General features: G+C 35.6%; 1 protein-coding gene, 1 non-coding gene and 1 pseudogene across 4 annotated transcripts in view; 1 reads left to right on the forward strand and 2 right to left on the reverse strand.

Moving 5' to 3' along the window:
- The window catches only part of Znf385d (zinc finger protein 385D), a 975,601-nt gene that overhangs the window by 96,077 nt on the left and 863,349 nt on the right, over positions 1-16,175 (forward strand). The gene's annotated exons all lie outside the window — the stretch shown is intronic.
- Trnat-agu (transfer RNA threonine (anticodon AGU)) lies at positions 8,729-8,801 on the reverse strand. Its single transcript has one exon. It is a non-coding gene; the product is annotated as a tRNA-Thr (tRNA).
- Positions 11,063-11,867, reverse strand: LOC109678652 (homeobox protein NANOG pseudogene; annotated as a pseudogene).

The following is a 16,175-nucleotide window of genomic DNA, read 5'->3' on the forward strand; positions in this document are numbered from 1 at the left end:
GAAAAAAATGAAAAATCACATGTATGAAAAGGTGCTGATATCCAAAGTACATGTAAGAAGTTCAAATAATACCAAGAAAATCAAAAGCCCAACTAAAAAGCCGGCATCAGTAAACATTTCTTAAAGAAAACATACAAAATGGTCATGGTCAATAGGTATATGAAAAAATATTCATCACCAATCATAAGGTAAATGAGATTAAAACCCTGATGAGATATCACATCAATCCTGTTAGAACTACTGTTACCAAAAAGATGGAAGGTGAACATGGATGAGGATGTGGAGGAAAGAACCTTTATGTACTGCTGGTAGGAATTCAAATTAGGACAGCCATTACACTAAAACCATATGGAAGTTCTTCAAAAACTAAAAAGAGAAATGTCACATAGTCTAGAAAACCCAATTCCAGATATAGAGCCAAAGGAACTGGAATCAGTATGATGTATGGGTCCAGGACATACAGTGTACAACTTGCAGGGGAGATGAGATCCTAGCCTTCAGTCCTTGTGGTCTCTCACACCCTGCAAAGTGGGGAAGGGGCAAGTGATAACTAGTTTCAACCAGTTCTGAAGGCATACGTAGTGTAGCCCACTGTCACCTGTAGTAACCTTTTAGGTGATTTTTCCCTACTTAAGACTTCATGAATATTACTTGCATCTCATGCATACAATTATAACAGAGTGAATAATGGGAAGGAATATGCTCAGTCAAAAATCAGTCACATAGCAGTTGCCTGTCAGTCAAATCTGCTAATGACCCTAACCCCAGCTGGAGGAATGCCCAGGTTTCTCCCGCCATCCTGATCTGAGCCACATAGAACCCACAGAGACCCCAGACTATGGGGCTCTGAGGTACGCACCTCAAACCTGTCGGTTCTCCCTGGTGGCGTTACTTTCACTGTCAATAAACTTTGCTGTTTTGCCCTGCACTCCTCTCTTGGATCAATTCTTTGATTACCATTCCAAGCAAGAACCTGACGAGACTCCCAGACCCTCCGTAACAAGTACATTGAAGAGATACAGCACTCCCACGTGGATTGCAGCACCGTTTACAATAACCAAGCTATTGAATCAACCTACGTATCAATCAATGGACGAATAGATAAAGATAGTTTGGTGTATTTACACAATGCAGTAATCTTCAGTCTTATAAAAAAAAAGTAGTAAGTTCTACCATTTTCAACAACATAGATGATCCTGGGAGACATTGTGCTTAGTGAAATAAGCCAGGCAGGGAAAGATCTCACTTATATGTAGAAAGTAAAAATTTCAAATTAACAGATGCAGTGAACCTTGATTATGAGAAGCTGGCTGGGGCAGGCAGGGGTGGGAGATGGGCAAGAAAAGGACGTCAAAGGATACCAGTTTTCAGTTAGTTAGAAAGAATTAGCTCTGGTGCACAGCGTGGTGACTGTAGTTTATACTGCATGTTATATTTCAAAATTGCTACGAGTACATTTTAAATGTTCTCACTACAAAAATTACTGTGTGGTGATAGATATATTAATAAGTGCAATTTAATTATTCACGGCATATACCTGTATCATAAGATCATATTTTGCCCCATAAATATATACACTTTGATTTCTCCATTAAAACACAAGAGAAATTTTTTAAAAACCCAAAGATTTCAAAATAAAAAATGCTTGTAATACATTGTAAAGTGAATGGAAACAGATTTCAAAGTAGCAAACATAGTATATATAACATTTTTTATTGTGCTGGGTGGGGGTACATTGTGGCATTTACAAATTTCTCACAATATGTCAAATATATCATACTTGAATTCACCCCCTCCTATATTCTCCTTTATCTCCCCTCTTCCACCATTCCTGGAATAGTTTCAATAGGTATCATTTTTCCATTTACATACATGCTCACACAGTATTTGCTCTATATTCACCCTCCCATACCCTTCTCCACCTCCTCCCCTCCCACTAGTGCCAACCCCCTCCCCATGCCTGACCTCCTGTTCTCTGATTTTGTAAATGAAAAAAAAAAATGACCTTAAAGATTTTTTCATTGTTGTCATGGGTGGAGGTACATTGTGGCATTTACAATCACACTTGAATTCACCTCATCCACCATTCTCCTTTGTTCCCCCCTCCCCCTATTCCTGGAAGAGTTTCAAAAGGTATCAGTTTTCCATTTACATACATGTGTACACAGTGTTTGCACCATATTCACCCTCCTACACCATTTCCTCACCTCCTCCCCCCTCCCACTGGCAAAAAAATGACATTTTTGTTTGCTTAAGATAGCTACACGGGAAGTTTCCTTGTGACATTTTCATGTATATGTGTATTGTAACCTGATTTGGTTCCTCTCCTCTATTTTTCTTCTTTCCACATTAGTCCCCTTCTTATGGTGGTTTCAACAAAAGTTCTGTATTCATTCTTGTATGAAGAGTATAGTATACCAACCGCACTGACCTTCTTCACTTCCTTCCTTTACCCTCCCTCTTCCGTACGTGACCCCCCCCTTACTATAACCTATTTTTCATACTATTGCTGTGTTTGTATTAGGTCTCTATTCCACATATGAGAGGAAACTTGTGGCTTTTGGCCTTTAGAACCTGGCTAACTTCACTTAAGATGATGTTCTCCAGATCCATCCATTTACCTGCAAATGACAAAATTGCATTGTTCTGTGTATTATTTTCATATCTTGGAAGATTTTTCTCATTAATAAAAACCCTAATTATTTTGTTTCTATTTTTGGATACATCTTTGAACTCTCCTCCTAAATTCAATTTAGTCATTTATCTTGTAGTAGATGGGAATGTAAGCCAGACCTGAGAATGGTGGAAAGTCCAGCAGTGTCAGCCTGAGGTGAACAGAGAAACATAGAAGGCATTCAGGTCATGTGGTGTCACATCATATGACGTCACCCAAAAACATGATTAAATGAGTTTCTCTCTAAGGCACCTGCTGATTTTAAAATTCTTTGATAGTCTCCTATTCTTTTGAATCCCTATAGACAGGAAGAATATGGATCAGGAGTGATTCCAGTCACCCTGTGTACCAGGTTACAGCCAAATAACTTAGCAGATGAGATAATTTCCTCCCTTGAGTGTATGATCAACTGCTTTGCTCTTAGTCCTTCACAACAATCTGTTTTCTGGTTCCTTTGTTCATTCACTTTGCTAAGAATTTACAGGTTCATATCATTGCTTTCCTAAGTGTTTTAGTATAGGACTGAAAGTAAGGAAGCTGCCATGCTTGGGCTGGGTTAGGAGTTATAGGCTGTAATGTCACAGCCAACTAAATGTGTGACATTCACTATGAAAATTTTAAGCTGAATTTAACAGATTGCTTAAGGAACTTTAACCAAAGTTCCAAGAAAAGAGGAACAAATATTCTTTAAAAATAAAAGGTATTTACCATTTCTACAATTGTGTATTTGCTGAAGTGTCACAAATTGTATATTGTTTGGAAGATCATAAATATGTTTTAAAATATTTCTGTGACCTATTGAATAGTGTGTACTGCTGGAAAAGAGAAGGAAATGTAGATTTATTTTAGGGCACTAGGTCAGTTGACTGAGAGACAGTTCCCATAGATTGCCAACTCAGTCTTTGCATAAAAAAAGGCAATATGTTACTTTTCAATGAGAAAATTTCTTCCTACTTCTTTGAAAATTCCACAGTCGAGAAAAGATGTATGGATTAAAAAAAAAAAAACAAACTTTTAAATGTGTCCCATCTTCTTCTGCTAACTAAATGGAAAGTAAAGTTTGTCATCTTTGATAACCAAGTGATATCCAGTTAGAAATATATATATATAACCTACCTAAAGCTACTACTGTGTTACTTTTTATTCTCACAGAATTAGGAAAAATAGCATACCATAATGTTTTGAATCTGTGTACAGTTACATTCTTGTACATAATAGATAAATAAGAGAGGTTTTTGTTTGTGGGTTTTTTTTTTTTTAGTCTATGGATCAAACTCAGGGTCTTGCACATGCTAGGCACTCTGCCACTGAGCTACAGCCTAGCACCAAAGTTGTTTTCTTTAAGTCATATGAAAAGATATGCAAAGTGGGAGCTAAGGTTGTTCTCAGAGTTCTTTGCAATAATCAGAGGCAGTAAGTCTGTTGAAGTACTTGAGTTCCAGTGGGGCTCAAGAAGTTTAGGAGTATTTTGTGTTCTCAGGTGTTACTTGCTCAGTTTGTGACCCAGGGAAATGATCACTTTGCCATGCCCGTTTTCTTAAACATAAAATAGCCACTGCCATTTGCACACTGAGATTAACTTCAATTCAGGGATTAGTGAGGATGATCAAATGCCAAACATAAACCACTTTTTTTTTTTTTTTGGAGGCTCTGGCGTTTGAACTCAGGGCCTCACGCCTTCTAGGCAGGCCCTATACCACTTGAATCACTTCACCAGCCCCTCCACCAGCCCCTGAACCACTTCTTGAGTCTTACAGGGATAAACTGAATTTAGGATTCCTCCTGATTTATATATGCCTTTCTATACCTTGTCACAGAAAGAAAAGTTTATTGGGGAAAATAAAATAAATTTCCATACCTTTATTCAGAAAAAAAAAAAAATATATATATATATATAAAGTTATGTATGTGTGGAGGGTAAGTAGTAGGTGACACTTATATCACCAAAAAAGTCTGTGGCTTATTTACAGGCACTTGAAGATATTCTATTGTGAAGATACCTTCTCTGAGACACTAATCTCACTTTGTACCCAAGTGGATAATTCAATTGGTTTGCCAGGGCAACACAATTCTAATCACTCTAGAAAAATTGTTTGTTATCTATTGAGGTTGTGTTAAACTTGTTTTCAATGTTATAATTTAATCTATCAATATTTGGGTTTTTTGTTCAGAAACCTAAAAGGTTGTTTTGTGGCATTTTCTCCTCTTTTCTTATTTTCCTTTGAATCTTGTTCTTTCCATATTTACTTTTTTGTGCCATTTTTCCTGCTTGCCTTTTTAATGTAATAAAGTACTCTTTTATCTAAAGTGATTTTAACCTGTTAAAAATACTCTTTCAGGAAGGATTTTCTTTTTAAAGTATACCAGGTTCATATTCTTTTCCTTTCCCCTGACATTCTTAAATTATGACTGAGTTTTCCCTTATTTTTCCCCCAAGGATGAATAATTCATTGAACAAGAATGGTGAAGTAGGAAATAACTATATGGTTGATTCATACTTGCTTTTTATTTATTTTATAGTCAGTGAAAAATATCTTTCCATTTAACCTGTGCCTTTGAAATTAAAGTAAGTCATAGTGCCAGTGGTTCTAGATGGATCACTCTTCTTTGTGGTCCACCATACAATTTAGAATTGATTCACAGTGTGCCTAAGATTTGGGACATCTGAAAGATTTCTGTGCTTAGCAATAATAGTTAAGCCTTTAAGGAATGTGATTTGTTTTTATTGGTGGCTGTAGAATGGCAATTTTGCAGCAATACCTTTGCTTAAGTAAATATTAGCTTCTTGTGGTCATGCAAGTATGTCCAAGTATCCATACATTATAAAGGGAGCCACAGGCACAGCATGCAAAACCTCGAAAAGTGCATCAGACCCAATTATGAGACTCTTAACTGTCATTCCTTACCTTCATTGTAAAGAAGTAGAATTTTGGCAGTCACAAGTCATTGGAAATACATTTTTCCTGTTAAGAGATTCTTTTTTCTTTTTCTTATGGGGAGAATGGGTAGAAGTTCATACATTCCTGAAAAAATGCAGGGAATAGGAGAAAATTTAATAATAGCTAATATTTGTGGAATGTTCAGTGTGTCAGGTTATAGACAAAGCACATCACACTTAACCATGAACTCAGCTGCTTCTTATAGCCACCCTCTGAGTCAAGAGGTAGAATTACTTCTACTTTACAGATGAGGAAATTTAAGTAAAGTAAAACATTTTGGTCAGGTTGGAGATGTAGTTCAGTGGTAGAGTGGTTGCCTTGCATGTATGAGGCCCTGGGTTGGGTTGGATTCCAGCACCGAATGAGAGAGAGAGAGAGAGAGAGAGAGAATGAGAATTATCTTAGTCATAGTTCCACACAACTATTATCTTTATAAATCTGGCTTCAGCTCCTGATTTCTGGACCCTGATTCTCCACTTATTAAAAGATATATTGCTTCTCACTAATAGGGACGCTGATTACAGCAAGAAAGGAAGGTTAAGACCCTGTTTTCTAACTGGACTGAACATCTGATGACATAAAACTTACAGATCTCTTCCCTGTGCCTATTTAAGAAGGGAAAACTGTAATTAGAAACAATTCAGGGTGAATAGACATAGCCCTGAGTTTTCGCTTTTGTCATGGCACAAGTCTGCACAGCAAGTGGATTATATGGAAAGAAGGTCTAGTTCTCTTTATAGTAACCTTCCAAAGATGACATCCTATGAAGCCAGAGGCCTCAAAGAGCAAGAGGTCAGGCAGGAGGATGCCAGTGTAGAAGGGAACCAGAGGGGTTTCAGAAAAGGTCAAATTAACCTCACTCCCTTAGCAGTGAGACAGACCAGGTGAGAGAGCCACCATTTGAAGCCCTGACAAAGGTAGGAAATTGTTAACCAGGAAGAGAATATAATTGCATGGATAAATAAAACAAATCTGTAAATTTTCTCTAATCCTTTCCTCAAGGTCATACTGAACATACTGGAAAGAACTGAAAGGTGGTGGGTGGGGGTAGGTAGTTAAAGGAAGAGTACAGATATAAATTCTCCAGTGTTTGGCCCTGGGCAAAGGGCCTTTCAGGAAATTGAATCAGGAGAATTGGAGAACTAATTTGGATAAAAGATCAAGTTTTAAACTGGATTGACTGGAATGAATTGTTCAGTACTTGAGTTATTATAAAGTCATTGGATATGCCCAATATATATTTGGAGTACAGAAAGGAGAGTAGGAGGTTAGGATAGGAGGTCAGTGGTAGAGCATATGCGTAGCATTCACGAAGCCCTGGCTTCAATCAGGACCTAAATAATGAAGAAAAAGAAATGGACACTGAACAGAGTATGACTAGAGGGATGAATGTTAGACATGAAAGAAAGTGCAAAATGGATAGGCAAGAAGAGGTGGCTCATACACCAGCACAGGATTTATTGTGGAAAAGTGACCATGTAGAGGGGGTCCCCAGCAAAAGAGCGGAGTCCACAGCCTCTTACAGATTGAGGGTATTTATGAGGTGGGTGGAGAAGTCCCAGGAAGGTCACTGGGCTGGACAATTCCTCAGTGGCCTTCTGACCCTCCTGAGATAATGACTTAAGGGCAGATCATTCCTTCTAGCAGGTGGGAGTTTCTAGTAAATGGCTAAAGGTAGATGTCTATTTTTCTTTAGGGCCAGGTGGAGAGTTTTCAATAAGTTGCCCTCAAGGGGGAGGGAGTTCAGTTCTAACATGGCTTCCTTGTGTTCACCCTAACAATGAAGGAATGATTGCAGGAGAAAAATCACATCCTTTCATGAGGTTCAGATCATTCAACAATTCGCTTGCCTAAGGGTCATACCTCTTCCTATGGAAAAATGGTAGATGAAAAAAATAGTGGCTTGGATTAGAAACATATTCAAATGGTTATGATGATGATACACACAGGATGATGATAAGTGAGAAATTTTATTAATCTGCTGTGATAGTGTGCTTTTAAAATTCCCTGTTGTGTTCTTAATGATAACATTTATAACTATTAGTTTTTCCTATTAAATAGTAAGTTTTGAGTGCCTACGTTCTTGATATTTTGTAAGCCATGTTGGATGTAAAGATGAATAAGTCTGAGTAAGACATGTTTTGATGCAATGCAGAAAACATCATTTGGGTAGATTATCATAAAACCTAGTAAGTACAATGACAGAGACACACACAGTTTTAAGAAACACCCAATTATGTCAGAAGCAATGATGAAGACTTCTTGAAAGAGGTGTGTATTAAAATGTTAGAACATACTTTAGAGAAACTACTGTTTATTTTCTGTACTTTGGCCACATTGGTCTTTCAAAACACTAACCCTTGCCCCATATTAGGGTCCCTCCAGATGTCTTAAACATCCTTACTTTTCCAATTACTAAGCTATTCTTTCAAACTTAACTGAAATTACAGTTACTCAAAGGTAGCCTGAGCTATAAATCTAAAATTCGTCTGCTGTTACTTAATCTGAGCCTGCTGTTTCCTTCTTATCTTGTCATTGTAAATAAGGATTATAATAGCACAATTATAAATAATGTCCTTGGTAACATTGCTAATACCTTTATTTCTCTGAAGTTATGAGTTTCATGAGACCACGACTCTTGTCTGTTTTCTTCAGTATTGTACTTCTATTAGCTAGTAAGAACATGATAAAAATTTGCTGCATTAATTTGACTGATGTCATTCTGTGATTCATCAGTCGGCATGTGATTCTTTCTTGCTTTGTCTTCCTGAGTTGCTGACTTTACCACTGTGACCTGTCTGGCTGGGCCTGTGCCTATAGCAGTGATTTTCCAGGCTACAGAGCACACCCTGGCATTCCAGAAGATTCCTTTGCCTCTGTGATTGTGTCCAAGGATTCTTCTAGGTTCAGCCTCTTCAGGGTACTTGAATTTAAAAATATATTAAAAAAATATATTTATACACATATATGTGTGTGTATATGCATATATATATATATCTTTTTTACAAATAATTGTACATATTTATGGAGTAGAGTGTGATGTTTTCATGCATGCATAAATTATGCAATGATTAAATGAGGGTAATTAAAATATTCATTCCTTTATTTATTTATTTGGTGGTACTAGGGTTTGAACATAGGGCCTCATGCTTACTAGGCAGGTGCTCTACCACTTGAGCTACTCCACCAGCCCTATTCATATCTTATACTTTTAGCATTTCTTTGTGGTAAGACCATTCAGAAGCTGCTTTTCAAGTAATGGGGGTGTTAATATGAGCAAAATACATTATATGTATATGTGAAACTGAAAAGGAAAAAAAAAACCCTCTTTTGGCTATCTAAAAATACACATTATTGTTAGTTATAATCACCTAACTATATAAGAGAACAGCAAAACATATTCTTCCTAGCTACTTATAAATTTATTCCCATTGGCCAACCTCTCCCACCCTTCCCAGTCCTAATAACCACGGTTCTGCTCTCTACTTCTATAAGGGCAACTTTTAAAAATTTCTACACACGAATAAGATCCCACAATATTTGTCTTTCTTTGTCTGGCTTATTTTTCTTAGCATAAGTTCCTCCAGGTCCATCTATGTTGACACAAATTATAGAGTTACATCATTTCTTATGGCTAAATAGTATTTTATTGGGCGTGCATGTCACATTGTTCTTATTTGCCCATCATTGGACATTTCAGTTAATTTTAGATCCTGGTTGTTGTGAGTAGTGCTGCAATAAATATGGGAGTACAGAGATTTCTGACATACTGACTTTATTTGGATACTTTATTTGGAGATTGCTGAATCCTATGGTAATTTTACTTTTAGTGTTTGTGGGTCTTCCATACTGTTTTCCATAATGGCTATGTTAATTTATATTCCCACTAAAATGCATGAGCGTTCCTCTTTCCTACACTCTTTTCAGCATTTGTTAACTTCAGGTTAGATGATATCATTCTGTGGGTTCGATCTGAACTTCCCTGATAATCAGTGATGATAAGCATCTTTGCCATTTTTTCATATATCTGTTGGTCATTTGTATGTTTTCTTTTATGAAATGTCTCTTCATACCTTTGACCATCTTAAAATCAGACGTATTGTTTTTGCTATCAAGATGTTTGAGGTTTTTTTATTTTCTGCATATTAACCTTTTGATTCATGTATACTTCACAAATATTTTCTTTCATCCATGGAGTGTCTTTCTACTCTATTGATTTCTTTGCAATGCAGAAGTATCTTAGTTTGGTATGATTCCCTTTGTCTATTTTTGCTTTTGATGCCTGTACTTTTGGGGTCTTATCCAAAAAAATGCTCACCCAGTCCAGTATCATGAAGAAATTTTTCCTGTAGTTTTTAATAGCGCCATAGTTTTGATTCTTACATTTATGTCTGTCATCCATTTTGAGCTGATTTGATGATTGATAGATGTCTGCTTTCATTCTTCTGCATGTGTGTATCCTGGTTTTCCAGCACCATTTATTAAGAGAATGTGGTTTTACTTGATGAGTGTCCTTGGCTCTGTTGTTGATAATTTGTTGTACGTAATGCATGGATATATTTTGGGTTTTCTGTCTGTTCCATTGGCTGGTGTGCCTGTTTTTATGCTAGTATCATGTTGTTTTAATTATTGCTTCATAGTGTATTTTGAAGTCAGATAATGTGACACCTCCAATTTTGATTTTTTTGTTCAAGATTGCCTTGGCCATTCAGGGTCTTTTGTGGTTCCAGACAAATTTTAAGATTATTTTTCCATTTTTGTGAAGATTAACATTGGTACTTTGGTGGGGATTGTATTCACTCTTGTAGATCACCATGGATAGTGGTAACACTTTCAAAATATGATTCTAACCTATGAACACAGGATATAGTTCCATTTGTTTTTATCGTCTTCAATTTCTTTCATTAGTGTCTTACAATTTTTTGTTGTAGAGATCTTTCGCCTTCTTGGTTAGTTTTATTCCTAAATTTGGGGTGTTTTTGTTTCGCTTTTGCAAAATCAGTAATTTATTTGTTTGTACCTTAACTAGCCAAACTGGGTACTGATTCATCATGATGCAGTCAAATATATAGCATCCTTCTACAAATAATATTAGTGAACAAAGGAGTGGTTGTCGTGAAACACAGAACCCAAGACAGAGGAAATCAATTGAACACATTGACCTTAACCCTTCACCTGAACAATTGACTTTTTCATAGGTTAATCCTCTCAATCTCCAATAATAGGAATAATGTTTCACACATCTTTGCACTTTTTACTTCCTACACTTGAGGTCAGAGTTTGCATTCTAAAATTCTCAAACCTGTATTATACCTACATATCTGTAATCAGAGATATCTTGTCTGTACCAGGTAAGGTTATTGAAACTTAAGGTAAGGTTATTGATATTATTCCTTACCCTCAGCTCTAAAACAAAGTAATACAAAAATCCTATGACTGAAGGAGGAATTTAGCCATTGCCTTGACTGAAACTGAATGACGTCACTTGTCTCATGTCATCCGGCTGCTATTTGCAGAGTAATTTTGGAATTAATCCAAAGCTTATGGGGAACCAAAATACTTATGGTTTTCTCTAGCAGTTTCAAATGATTGACAGGATAATTTTGCTGGAACTGAATATAGGGCTATAGAAGTTCCTCTCCATAGTTATGGAATGGATTGTTCCAGGCCTGACTGTTCCAGGTTTGGGTGTACCAGGTCCTAGTATTCTAGGAATGGTTGCTCCAAGCCAAGCTATTTCAAGACTGAATGCTCCAAGCTGTTTCAGGCCTATTGCTCCAAGCTAAGTTAGCAGTCTGGTTGCTCCACATGGGAAGATTTTCAAATGTGTTCCCCATGCACCCCTGGTATTAGCTCAGATGGAGACCTGGATAGTCTGTAGGCATTAAGCTCTTCTGAGTTACACTGCTGCTGTTCTTTGGCCACTTGTTTTTCTGGCATCTCTTAGATTTCATTCTTTTGTTTTGGAATCAGGGCTTAACCTGTTTATAGCTAAGGCTCAGAATGCCAGAAAGTTTTTGCATCTTCTTTTTTCATATTTTTGTTTTGAAACCTGTGATTGAATATACACAGCTGGGTCTGAGAGAACACATTTTGAATCTTGACCTGGACCTTAATATCTTCCTTATTCACTGTACTCTCTTCAGAACCAGAATCAGGTAGTTTTACTTTAGGAATGGTAAAAGAATCAGAGGTGTCTTTAATAAGCAGATCCATGAAGAAAGAAGAGGCGGAGCAGTCTCTGTGTGGAGCATTTCAGTAGATGCTTTGGAATAAGGCAGACTGGGGAGATGCTAGATCCACACTCATGTTGCTCAGAAGGAAGAAAAAAGCCAAAGATTGTGACAAGGACTGAGGCTTTAAGATTTAAAAGTCTAGGTGGAAGATCTTAGCAAAAAAAGTGAAGAACTCCAGATGTAAATATATCAAGAAGCCAGAATGTAGAGTCCTCTCCTCAGAGAGACAAGCAACTAGTACAATTAAGTCAAAACCTTAAGTTTGGTTTTGTCTTCTTTTTTTGTACTGTTGAAAATGGGATGGCTTTTTTGATATCTGTACCTGAACAGCACATAGTTCCCTTTGTACATTCATGTATTTTGTTTGTGTTTGTCTTTAGGTCTAGATCACACATGAGAGAAAACATGCAACGTTTATCTTTCATAATCTGGTTTATTTTCCAGTTCTATCAATTTTCCAGCAAGTGACACAATTTCATTCTTCTTATATTTTAATAATACTCTGTTGTATATCTCTACCACAATTTCTTTTTTTTTAAAAGGTATATTTTTATTTATTTTTTTATTATTCATATGTGCATACAATGCTTGGGTCATTTCTCCCCCCTGCTCCCATCCCCTCCCTTGCCACCCACCCCACCCCCTCTCTCTCCCCCTCACCTCCTCGATACCCAGCAGAAACTATTTTGCCCTTATTTCTAATTTTGTTTAAGAGAGAGTATAAGCAATAATAGGAAGGAACAAGGGGTTTTGCTGGGTGAGATAAGGATAGCTATACAGGGAGTTGACTCACATTAATTTCCTGTGCACCACAATTTCTTTATCCATTCATCTGTTGATGGTCACCAGGGCTGATTCCATGACTTGGCTATTGTGACTAGTGCTGCAATAAACATGGGTGCACAGGCATGTCTACTGTATGCTGACTTTGATTCCTTTGAATACATGGCCAGGAGTGGCATGTAATTCTATTTTAGTATCAAAATGTAATTCTATTTTTAGGTTTTGGAGGGACCTTCATACTGACTTCCATAGTGGCTGAACTAATTTACATTTCCATCAACAGTGCATAAAGAGTTCCCTTTTTCCTTGCATCTTCTCCAGAATTTGTCATTTGTTTTCTTGATGTTTGCCATTCTGACTGGGTGAGATGGAATTTTGGTGTCATTTTGATTTGCATTTTCTTGATAACTAAAAATGATGAACTTTTTTGTGTATTTATTGGCCATTTCTACTTCTTTTGAAAACTATCTGTTCAATAAATTGTCCCATTTAGTGATAGGATTATTTGGTTTTTGGTGTTTAATCTTGAGTTCTTTATACAATATGTAGATTAATCTCCTGTCAGATGAATAACTGACAAAGATTTTTCTCTTTCTGTAGTCTGTCTGATCACTGTGGTAATTGTTTCCTTTACTGTGCAGAAAACTTTTAATTTTATGCAGTCCCAATTATCAATTCTTGCTCTTATTTCCTGAGTGATTGAAATCCTATTTAGAAAAGTATTTTGCTATGCTTATATTTTGAGTGCTTCCTTTATATTTTTCTTCAGTAGTTTTAAAGTCTTACATTAAGGTCTTTGATCCATTTTGAGTTGATTTTTGTGTAGAAATAGGTATCTAATTTCACTCTCCTACATATGGCTGTCTGATTTTCCTAGACACATTTGTTGAAGAGGTTGTCTTTTCTCAAATGTAGGTTTTTTGGCACTTTTGTGGAGAATCTGATGGCTGTAGCTATGTGGACTTATTTTTAGACTTTCTGTTCTGTTCTATTGTTCTACATGTCTGTTTTTGTGCCAGGATTATGCAGTGTTTGTTACTATGTCTCTATAATATAATTTGAAGCTAGGTATTGTAATACATCCAGCATTACTTTTTCTTTGCTCAGAATTGCTTTGGCTATTTGTAATTATTTGTGTTTCCTATGAATTTTGGGATTTTTTTATTATTTCTGTGAAGAAGGTATTTAATCTATACATCACTTTTGGTAATATAGCCGTTTTCACAATATTAATTCTACCAATCCATGAACATGATGGGTCTTTCCATTTTCTACTGTTTTATTCAATTTATTTATTGGGTGTTTCATAGTTTTCATGGTAGAGGACTTTCACCTCCTTGATTAAGTTTACTCCTAGGTATTTTATTTTGTTCTGAAGCTATTGTGAATAGTGTTGTTTTTTCTTGTTTTCTTTCTTAGCATGTTCACTGTTGGTATATTAGAAAAACTGATTTTTATATCTTGGTTTCTTTTATTCTGCTATTCTGCTGAAAGTGTTTATGAGGTCTAAGACTTTTTGGTGGACCTTTTAGGGTTTTCTAATTATAGGATCATATTGCCCATGAAAAAGAATAATTGATTTTTGATTTGACAATTTTATCCCTTTTATTTCTTTCTCTTGCTTAATTTCTCTGGCTAAGAATTCAAGTACTACATTGGATGAGAGTGAAGAGAGTAGACTACTTGTTTTGTTTCTGTTTTTAGAGGAAAAGCATTCAATTTTTCTACTTTTAGTACAGTGTTGGCTAAAGGTGTGTCATATATAGCCTTCATTATATTGAGATGTGCTTCTTGCATTCCCAGTTTCTCCAGTCTCTTATCAATGGATTTTTTTTGTATCTATTAAGATGTTCATTGTTTTTTTCCCCCTACTTCTATTTATATGTGCTGCATGTTTATGGATTAACATATGCTAACCATCCTTGCATGCCTAGAATAGATCATGGTGTATGATCTATTTAATGGTTGGTGAATTTGGTTTGCAAGTATTTCATTGAGTATTTTTTCATCTATGTCCATCAGGAAAATTGGTCTATAGTTTGTATTTTTTTTAATTCTCATTGTGTTCTTATCTGATTTTGGTATCAGAGTAACACTGGCTTCATTAAATGAGTTTGGTAGCATTCCTTCCCTTTCAATTTTGTGGAATAGTTTGAGAAGCATTAGTGTGATCTTCTCTTTAAAGTTGGGGTGAAGAAATCAGCCATGAATTTATCCAGTCCTGGACTTGTCTTAAGACATACTTTATTACTGCTTAGGTCTTCATGTTTATCACGGATCTATTTGCTTACATAGACTTGATTCAATCTGGTATTCTATATGTATCTAGGAATTTATCTATTTATTTAGATTTTCTGATTTAATAAATAAAGTTTAAAAAATATTCCCTGATGATCTTCTGGATTTCATTGGCATCTGTTGTAAAATCAATGTTTCACCTACTATTTTATTAATTTGGATCTTTCTTCTATTTCTTTTGTTTACTTTGACTGTGGGTTCTTCAGTCTTGTTAATCTTTTCACAGTAAATATTGTTTTACTGTTTGTGTTTTATTTTTAGTCTCCATTTGATTAGTTTATGCCTGATCTTTATTATTTCTTTCCAACTACTAATTTTAGGTTTTGTTAATTCTTGTTTTCCTAAGGCCTTTACATGCATCATTTGATTATTTATTTGAAATCTCTCTGATTTTTTAAAATAGGCACTCATAGTGATACACTTTCTTCTTATTACTGCCTTTGCTATATCTCACAGTTTCTGGTATGTTGCATTTTTGGTTTTATTTTATTCTAGGAATTTTTAAATTTCCTCCATGATTTTTTATGACCCACTGATTTTTCAAAAGTTTATTGTTCAGTTTCCATGTTTGTGCAATTTCGTTAACTTGTCTTACTATTGATGTCTACTTTTATTCCTTTATGATATGATAACATATAAGAAATCATTTCAGTTTTCTTGCATTTATTGAGGTTTAATTTATGGCCTACAATGTGATCTATTTTGGAGAATGTTTCATGGGTTCCTCAGAAGAATATATATTCTGCTGCTTTGGATAAAATATTCTATAGATATCTGTTAAGTTCATTTGATCTATGATGCATTTTAATTACAAAGTTTCTTTGCTAATTTTTTCATCTGGATGGTACATCTATTTATGAGAGTAGGACATTGAAGTTACCCAGATACAATATTATTGTATCTGTACCTCTTTGTTCTTTTATGTCTAGTATGTTTGTTTTATGAAGTTAGATACCCCAATATTTGTTGCATGTAGATTTAGAATCATATCTTCTTGATGGATTATTCTTTTTATTAATATGTCACGAGCTTCATTGTCTCTTCAAATTTTGGCTTGAATTCTACTTTGTCAGATGTGAATATAACTACTCCTGCTTAGTATATAATTTTTCATGTTCAGTCTGTGTGTGTCTTTGCTAGTGAGGAGGGTCTCTTATAGACCAAATAGTTAGCTTATTTTTAATCCAATCAGCCAATCCTCATCTTTCAGTTGGAAAGTTAATGGTATTTACATTTTGGGTTGTT

The sequence above is a fragment of the Castor canadensis genome, chromosome 10 (genome assembly GCF_047511655.1).
Source record: "Castor canadensis chromosome 10, mCasCan1.hap1v2, whole genome shotgun sequence".
Lineage (NCBI taxonomy): Eukaryota > Metazoa > Chordata > Mammalia > Rodentia > Castoridae > Castor > Castor canadensis.